The following is a 9,013-nucleotide window of genomic DNA, read 5'->3' as shown; positions in this document are numbered from 1 at the left end:
CATTTCCTCAATCTGCATGTAGCCTGAGGAAAAATGAAAACTAACATCAGAAACATCAGGCTGAAACGGACATGAATCAGAGTGGTAATGACTAGACACTCACAAACAATAATTGTAAGGCTATTGTGATTGTCACAACATTTAGTAGCCTTACTAAACACTATTTTATTAAGTTTAGTGACAGCATGGTGCAATAATTGGTACAGGCCCGGGGTTTTCAAAGTGGGGGCCGCAGAAAGTTGGGAAAAAAAGTGGAAAAAAGGTAAAAAAAAACGTAAAAAACATCAAATATTTAAATTATTATTAGTACTGTTATGAAATAGCATTATAATTATTTGTCGCATAGCCTATCTGAACATTATACTTTTAATGCTAATCTTTTAGAGATGCACTGATTGATCTGCTGGTGACCGGAATTGGCCGATTATCACGTGATCGGCCATGACGTATGCCGGTCAAATGCACTCGGGCACCACATGATTTCATCACGCAACATCAGCATCACATTTGCACACAGAACGCACATGTATGACTATGAAACCTTGTGTATCACGGCCATTTCAGACCGCAAGCGTGAGCGACGCGTGAGCAGCAGTGAAGCGGGGGTTTCGGCACCGAGTCTATTTATGCTGCGCTGCTCACGTTCAATTAAAGTGAAAGCACACTTTTGATGGACAAAAAATATAAACATGATTTCACACAAAAAGTGATTCGATTCGCAAGCTCTCAATTCGATTCGATTTCGATTCTCGATTCGATTTTCAAATCTAAATTCAATTTCGATTCCACTCAATGAATATAGATTTAATACAAATCCTATAATTATTTTAAAAAAAGAACAGTGAACATAAGTTTACAAGTGGTTAATTAATAAAAAGAAAAAAAGAAATTAAGAGCTACAAACCTATAAAAGCTATAAACTCTTTTTATTTTAGGTACACTTGGGTACATTAAAACAGAACCCAACTCTATATTTCAAATGCATACAATGAATAGACAGGATTTTTGATGTTAAAGTTATCAAACAGTCTGTGCTGCATTAATTATAAATTATATATAGACTAATACTTATTAAAGTTAAAAAATTTCTTTAGTCAAGAGCAGTGAGTGTTTTTCTTTAGTCAAAAGCAGTGAGTGTTTTACTACAAAGAGCCGTAGTTCACTGACAAGCTGAGCCATATCACATAATTATCGTGGACGTATCGCCTGCATTAATTAATGCGATATGGCTCAGCTTGTCAGTGAACTACGGCTCTGTGTAGTGAATGCCGCTCCATCTGAAAGCAGGTTATGGCGATTTACTACTAATCAAAGAACCGGCTTTACTGACGAGATGCGCCTAAAAATGTCATGCGATATGTGACCCTTCACGGAAACCAGTGATACAAGTCGGCAGCACAACTTTCGAGCAAAATGAGAAAGAAGCGTTTTTTTTTTTTTTCAAAATTGGTGATTTTCGCTTTTTTGCAGAATCTGTTAGTTGAAATCACGAAGAAGCCTCTCCATGTTTGAGATAGCAGTATTGGTATATTTAAAAGCATACATTTTGAGGTTGAAATCGGCTTGTTTTTCGGAGATTCTAGCATGTAGTAGGGGCGTGTCATTGTCGGTGTGTATTTCCATACTGAATAAGCCGGCTTTTGTTTCTTTTGTTATTGCCCCCGCCCTCCAAGGGAACAGCGTGGCTACTTATTATGCAGCGCTCTGGCCGGATCTGATTTCAAAATTCAATGAAGATGGATGCCAATAACATTACGATGTCCAGCAATCGATTTAAATAGTAGGTTACATGGGGTTTAATTTGTCGTTTAATGAGATGTAGCCTAATACATGTTGTCAGAGCAGTGATTTTATATCAAAATCGCAAACATTTTAAATTAAAACTTAAAATTGACAAAAACAGCCAACTCTCATGCCTTTTCTTTTGCATTTAAATTTTAATACAATAAATCTTGGATGTCACAAAGAACTTGTTTTTCAACCTCCACGAATGAGACGAGAGTAACTTTTCTGTTCGCTATTTTTCCATAGTGGTACACTGTATTGACTGGGTTAAATAGAATTGCATCACTAAAAAGAGACTAAAATAAAATTTTCATTGACTGAAACTAGACTAAATGTCATCAGTTTTCGTCGACTAAAACTAGACGAAAATAGTCATGGATAATTCTGACTAAAATAAGACTAAAATGCTCAGACTTTTAGTCGACTGAAACTTGACTAGACTAAAAAGAGTATGAACTTGACTAAAACTATTAAAAACTAAAATGACAGCTTGACACAAAGACTAGACTAAAACTAAAATTAAAACAGGCCGCCAAAAACAACACTAGTGATCGTCCACGTGAAGATGAAGATGTGACATTCAAACTCTTCTGTTTCAGCCTTTTGTAGGCCTAAGTTTGCACATAATGCATAGGCCTATGTCACGAAAAAATTTAAGACCGGAAGTACGTCTTTTAGCAGGGATACGGCTCTTCCGGTTAACTTTTTACAATGGCGGAGTCCGATAGATAAAGCTGGACCAAATCTCTGCAACCTCAAACTCTCAAGTGCAGAGCAACCCGGTACACTACAACAACAGCTGCGGGTGTAGCCTGCCATTGTTGTTATAGCTCTAGCCGTTCGCCAGTAAGGTAAACGTTTCTACGGTAACAGCGAGTTGGACCAATCAGCAGACGTTGCTGCTACGCTTAGGATTGTGGGTAGTGTAGTTTTTTTTCATAAGATCACGGATAAAACATGTTTTTCTTAAAACAAGGTTGATTTCATACAAATTTATAGCTTCTACAGGAGCAAAAACCTTCGTTTCACAACCTCATAACTCGTGGTCAGTCTACCTCGGATGGTTTAGACATTATGGTAGATAATCTAAATCCTTATCGAGAAATACTGTTGACCGGAAGTTCTGAATCCCTACTCCGCGTTCCGGAAGCAGGAAGTGTGACATAGGCCTATTCACTTCTGCACATTGTTTTTCTGTAACTTTTTTTTTGTGATGCTTATTTATTTAGTGATGTAATATTCATGGTGTACTTTTCAGTAATACAGGTATAACTGAAATGTTCTACAAAAATGTATAAATATAGCTCTGCCATAGCATTTCACTGATCTTTGTTATGTATTTTGTTCAAGAGATTATATATGCTGCTATACTTTTTTAACGTACTCTTATGTTTTATTTTGCAATGTACACAACAAGATAGGCTACTATATTAAAGTTTTCTTGATTTCAAAGTCTGTGTATGTCTTAACATTTAGATTTATTTTTGCACTTTTAATTAGTGCTGTAGCGGTGCGTCGATGACGTCGACGCGTCGACGTCAAAATTACGTCGACGTCATATTTTTTGCGTCGACGCTTCTTTTTTTTTTTTTTTTTTTTTTTTTTTGTACCATTCCCGGAGGTACAGCTCGCCACACACACACCGCCCGCCGTATTATTCTGTCATGTTTTCTCCCTTTCTTTCCAAACCGCGACAAACGCCAGTCTCCTTTCTCTGCAGAATGTGATAAATCCGCTCAACCAATCACAGCGCACCATTTCACGCATTGTAAACAGTAACGGTGGCGCTTTGAATACACCCGGCATCCTAGTTTTCCTTATCTACTTTGCACTTTTTGATCAACAAACAAACAAAAAAATTTATACATTTGACGGCATTGATGAACCTGTGGTGATTTCTGCCGTAGGGAAGAAACGTAAGCCATCGAAATCTAATCATTTACGTGAGGAGATTAAGAAGATGAGGCACGCGGGAGGAAGAGAAATGCCGACTGTTGCTTGTTCTCACACGACAGCGTCAAACTTATGTCGAATGCTGACACGTGAACCCCAGTGGATCTTTTTAAAAACTTTAAATTCTTGTACTCAAAGTCAACGAAAACCGAGCAGGACCAAGCCATTTTACAGCTGATCGCCGTCAAAAAATTTCAGAAGGTATTTCTTAGCGATGGCTGATTGAATGTAGCCTATGTTTAGTCCAGTACGTGTCTGTATAAGATTAGTATTGACCGAGTTCAGAGGCTGTCATGTGGATCAACTTACTTTGTTGTGTATTTTCAACAGTTTCAATATGAAAAATAACTTTTATATTGATTCAATGGATTAATTGCATTTAAAAAAAAAAATGTGTCATGAATTTATTGCATTTTTGGGAAAAAATAATCTGTTTTTATAATAAATCTTTGAAAATCAAAATCTGGATTTGAATTATTTATGTTATTATAACCTAAAGATGCTATGTGAAAGTTTGAAACAGAAAATAGTGGTTTTCATCTTGCCACTTTCTTGGTAAAGAAAACACATTTTTTACTCAAATTAATCAAAATGGATTTATCACGTTTATACTATATTATTCAGAAGTAAACATTGTAGCTGACAGTGTGTTTATGTCAGAATGTTTATTTTTTTTAAACCACAACCTTCTAAGTGCTTCTTTTAGTGATATATTTAACAATATCTTTTGCATTTCTCATCCAAACAACGTCAAACTTGGCACTGCACTTACTCGTGCCCAGACAGCTGTCGAGTTTGAAATCCATCGGAGTAACGGTTCGAGAGATATGCGAATAACAGACAGGATAATTAATTCAAATTAGTCGTTAGATTAGTCGACTAATCGATAAAATAATCGCCCGACTAATCGTTTAATAAATAATCGTTTACCCCAGCCCTACTTTTAATACAGCCTTTTGAATACTGAATAAAACAGCTTTATAATAAACTATTAGTGTAATGCTAATACATTTTTAATGAGCTGCAATGCTATTTAAGTGTTCTTGAGGAACATTAAAATTAAGCTTCAAATATATTATAACTGTAGTTTAAGACATATGAAAGTATATTTTTAATGAACTGTAAAGAAATACACTTAAATGTACTAAATGTCCTTGAAGTGGCTCCATTTTAGTACAATTTAATATATTAAAATATACTGCAAATAGCGTAAAATTGATCTTAAGCATATATTGAAATACACTTAATATACTTGAAGTTGTTTCAAAATAATGCATGAAATACATTTAAATCTTTGCAGATTTAATACACACTTAGTATAGTACAATTTAAAGGGGTATAATGCCCTTTTCAAAAGTCTTTGATGTCCCTAGAGTGTGTATGTAAAGTTTTAGCTCAAAACACCCCAAAATAATAGATTTTGTTTATGCACAAACAGCAACATTACACACTAAAGTTAAGGACAAGCAGCAGCATGTTTAGTATTAGGCTACTGTCACTTTAAGATCGGTACGCGTTCTAATATACATGCATTTGACGTGCACACGATTTTCTCTCAAATATTTGCCTTCACTTTACACATAACCAACTTTTTTTTATGTGAAGCTTGTGTGTATTTGACAGTATTAGCACAATAAGACTAGAAAGATAACTTAGTCCAGTATCTAGGCGCTGTTTGACAGGCTTTTAGTGCCTGTGAGCTTCGGGTGTATGCGAATGAAGTGTTTAACTGGCAACTTTTGTGAATGGCAGTGTCCCGTGAGTGTAACTCTATCCTCTGCCTTAACATGTGATGTGAATGTAACAGAACTGCAACTGATAGAATGTGCGCAGTAACACGATACTACGACATTTCTTCAAAAGCAGATCGTGGAGACATTTTAATCATCCACGATCAAATATTGTGATATCGCACACCCCCATGTGTCCCACTGTTATTTCATACATGTGAGTATTGATTTGTATTAATGTTACCTGTCGGGTTGTTCTGCGCAGACGCATCTGTTGAGCTGCTGCTATCCATTCCTTCTGGGATATATCCATATTCGAACACGTCCCTGCTGCTGCAATCCATTCCTTCTGGGATATATCCATATTCGAACACGTCCCTGCTGCTGCAATCCATTCCTTTGGGGAAAGTTGCATGCATGATGTTTACTTTCTGCATGTTGCCTATCATCAGAAACATCAGGCTGAAGCGGACATGAATCAGAGTGGTTACTCACCGTCTGTCGGCTCGGTTTCTTTAAACCAGTCATGACCTAAAATGTTCCTTAAGTTGATCCTTAACTCTCTGTCACGAAGTTTCCCAAGTAGATCCAGGCATTCTGTAAAAGTTTTATTCATTGCTAAACATTCACTGTCAATTCGCTGTGTTTTACACTTTGCTTATTTGTCATCAAGGTCATTTCACTGTCACTTGTGTAAGAGCTTTACATGTTTTCAAGCTGATCTCACCTTTGGACAAGCTTGTATTTTTCCTACGAAACCCTTTTCCTTCGACCATCCCCTTCAGCACACTGTATAAGCCTTCATTTGTTGCCATTAAAGCATCAATTCTCCACTCTGGTCTTGATTCAGAACCCCCTATTGCAGTAAGCAGTAAGGTTTCAGTTTTTAGTAAAACGCTTATTTCCTGTGCATAATAAATCAGTGACTTGTGCTCAAAAAGCAAACTCACGTATTTCTCTGAGGGTCAGTGCTTTGTGAAAGCCGGTTAACTTGATCTGCATGGTGTATGGGTTGATGAGTACTTTTCTCAGGCTTATGTCATTATGATAAACATCATGTTCACTACAGTGGTGTAGCACAGCGATGAGTTTCTGCATGATGTCTTTTGCTTCCGCTTCAGTCAGACGACCTCCGTTTTCTTTGATGAAATCACACAAGGTTGTGTTGGTACCTGGATGTTCCATAATTAAGATGACGTGATCTTCCACGTCAAACCATTCATATAACTTTACGACATGGTCGCTATGTTCCATTATCCGCATTATAGCTGCCTCTCGACACAAAGGTTTGGAAACCCCAGTCTAAAAGAAGAGATTGACAAAAGGTTAGTTGACTCCTAACCTCAAACCTCCTTACTAAAGAGTGAGGGAAATTCAACAAGAATAAATGAACTTTACATGTACTTTACAACTGACTCTTCAAGGCTTTGATTGTCTATTTCAGTTTTATCTTATGCTGTCTACATATAGAATTATCAATTACCAAATAACAATTTAATAAATGATTCTTACTAATAATTTTCATGAAGAATAAAATCGTGTCAACTTACGTAGAAATCAAACTGGCACTTCTTAACAACTTTGATGAGGACCTAAAAATAAAGAAAATATTTGCAAACGTAAGTGAACTGATTAATTTTTGTTGTTTACATGATAATCTACAATCTTTATTAAAACATGTTTTGATCAAAACTGTAAACACTGATGTTTATGTCAGGACTCGAAAGACAGAAGGAAACAAGAGGCAAGAAGTTTGGTGTATCCAGAAAGAGCAACATACTTGTTTGTCATCTGATCTTCGAATTCCTTCATAGGTAATGCCATGGGGTTTCGATGCCAGTTTCTTTCCCACTTCATAAAGAGAGTCAAAGGATCCTGAAAAACACACAACAGCATGAGACTGAACTGCTTATGACTAAACACACCTGTGTAGATCAGACGAGGAACCAACCAGTGTGAAGATTACAAATAAAATCAGTAAACAGGCTGAAATTGACACACATGAATAATTAGCAGGTTTTGCATTTAAGTTCATGTTCCCGCTCAGCCAATTTCCAAGAACACTAGAAAGATTACAAGCACCTGATATGCTGATATTATCTTTTTAATTTCTGTATTTATGTCCATGGTGCAATAATTGGTATAGGCTACTGATTTTACTATTGCTTGATACAAATTTTACAAATTCAATTTAATTCTTGTGGTTTTATTCCGATCTTGATTGAGTTTGGATGCGTATCAGGTACCGTAGAGACATGTTAATTTCTCTCAAAAAAGAAAATCACACCTAATGCTGTAAACATAGGCTACAGAGATCCCTGTCATCTGGTATAATTAAAGGTTAAAAATAACTACTCAAATTAAACATAGGCCTAATGCGGATTTTATTATAACAACAACTTTATAATATTTTAATGATATAGTACGTCTCACTTATTTCTGGTTATGTTTACTTTCAATGTACTGTGCTCAATGAGTTGTCAGTGTTTGTCTAAACTAGCGACCGCGACGCTGAAGTGTGTGAGAACAGAGGAATAACATCAGTACGAACCACCAACATTTGTTTATTTGGATTAAATATTTTAACCATTCTGTGTAATTTTTCAATGTGAATCTTTTCACTATTTACATGTTTATGCCCAAAATGCTATAATATTCAAAGTAGTTTCTGTCATTCTCCTCTACACTGTGTGCATTATTGATTAAATAGCCTAGTCTATTTAACATGGTTACAGGCACCTCGGGCAGCCCATTTTAAAAGACTGGATTAAACAAGCGCGCACAAGCTTTCCTTTTAATAGTCAATTTCATTTAAAAATGTAAACCCAACAGGTATGACATGTCAGAAAGAGAAAAAACTGTTCATGAGAAGAGGAGCATATAGGACTGACGCAGCTTAGTGGATAAATACAGTGAGGAAAATAAGTATTTGAACACCCTGCTATTTTGCAAGTTCTCCCACTTGGAAATCATGGAGGGGTCTGAAATTGTCATCGTAGGTGCATGTCCACTGTGAGAGACATAATCTAAAAAAAAAAATCCAGAAATCACAATATATGATTTTTTAACTATTTATTTGTATGATACAGCTGCAAATAAGTATTTGATTCTTATTTGAAGTTGTTCCAAACCTGTATGATTTTCTTTCTTCTGCTAGACACAAAATAATATATTTTGAAGAAAGTCGGTAACCAAACGACTGATGGACACCATTGACTTCCATAGTAGGAAAAAATATATAGCTATGGATGTCAATGGGGACCAGCAACTGTTTAATTTACCAACTTTCTTTAAAATATCTTCTTTTGTGTTTAGCAGAAGAAAGGAAATCATACAGGCTTGGAACAACTTGAGGGAGAGTAAATGATAACAGAATTTTCATTTTTTGGGTGAACTATCCCTTTAAGACCAGCCGCGGATCTCACACAACACGCGCCTCATTCTCTCACGAGTCACAACTCTTCACGTTCATCATAAGACTGCTCTTATGTTATGAAGATACTCGACAAAAAGACATTTTGGCATAATAGTGTGTTATTGTTCGT

Source organism: Abramis brama (assembly GCF_963993115.1).
Source record: "Abramis brama genome assembly, chromosome: 14".
NCBI lineage: Eukaryota > Metazoa > Chordata > Actinopteri > Cypriniformes > Leuciscidae > Abramis > Abramis brama.
This window is presented reverse-complemented; position numbering follows the sequence as displayed.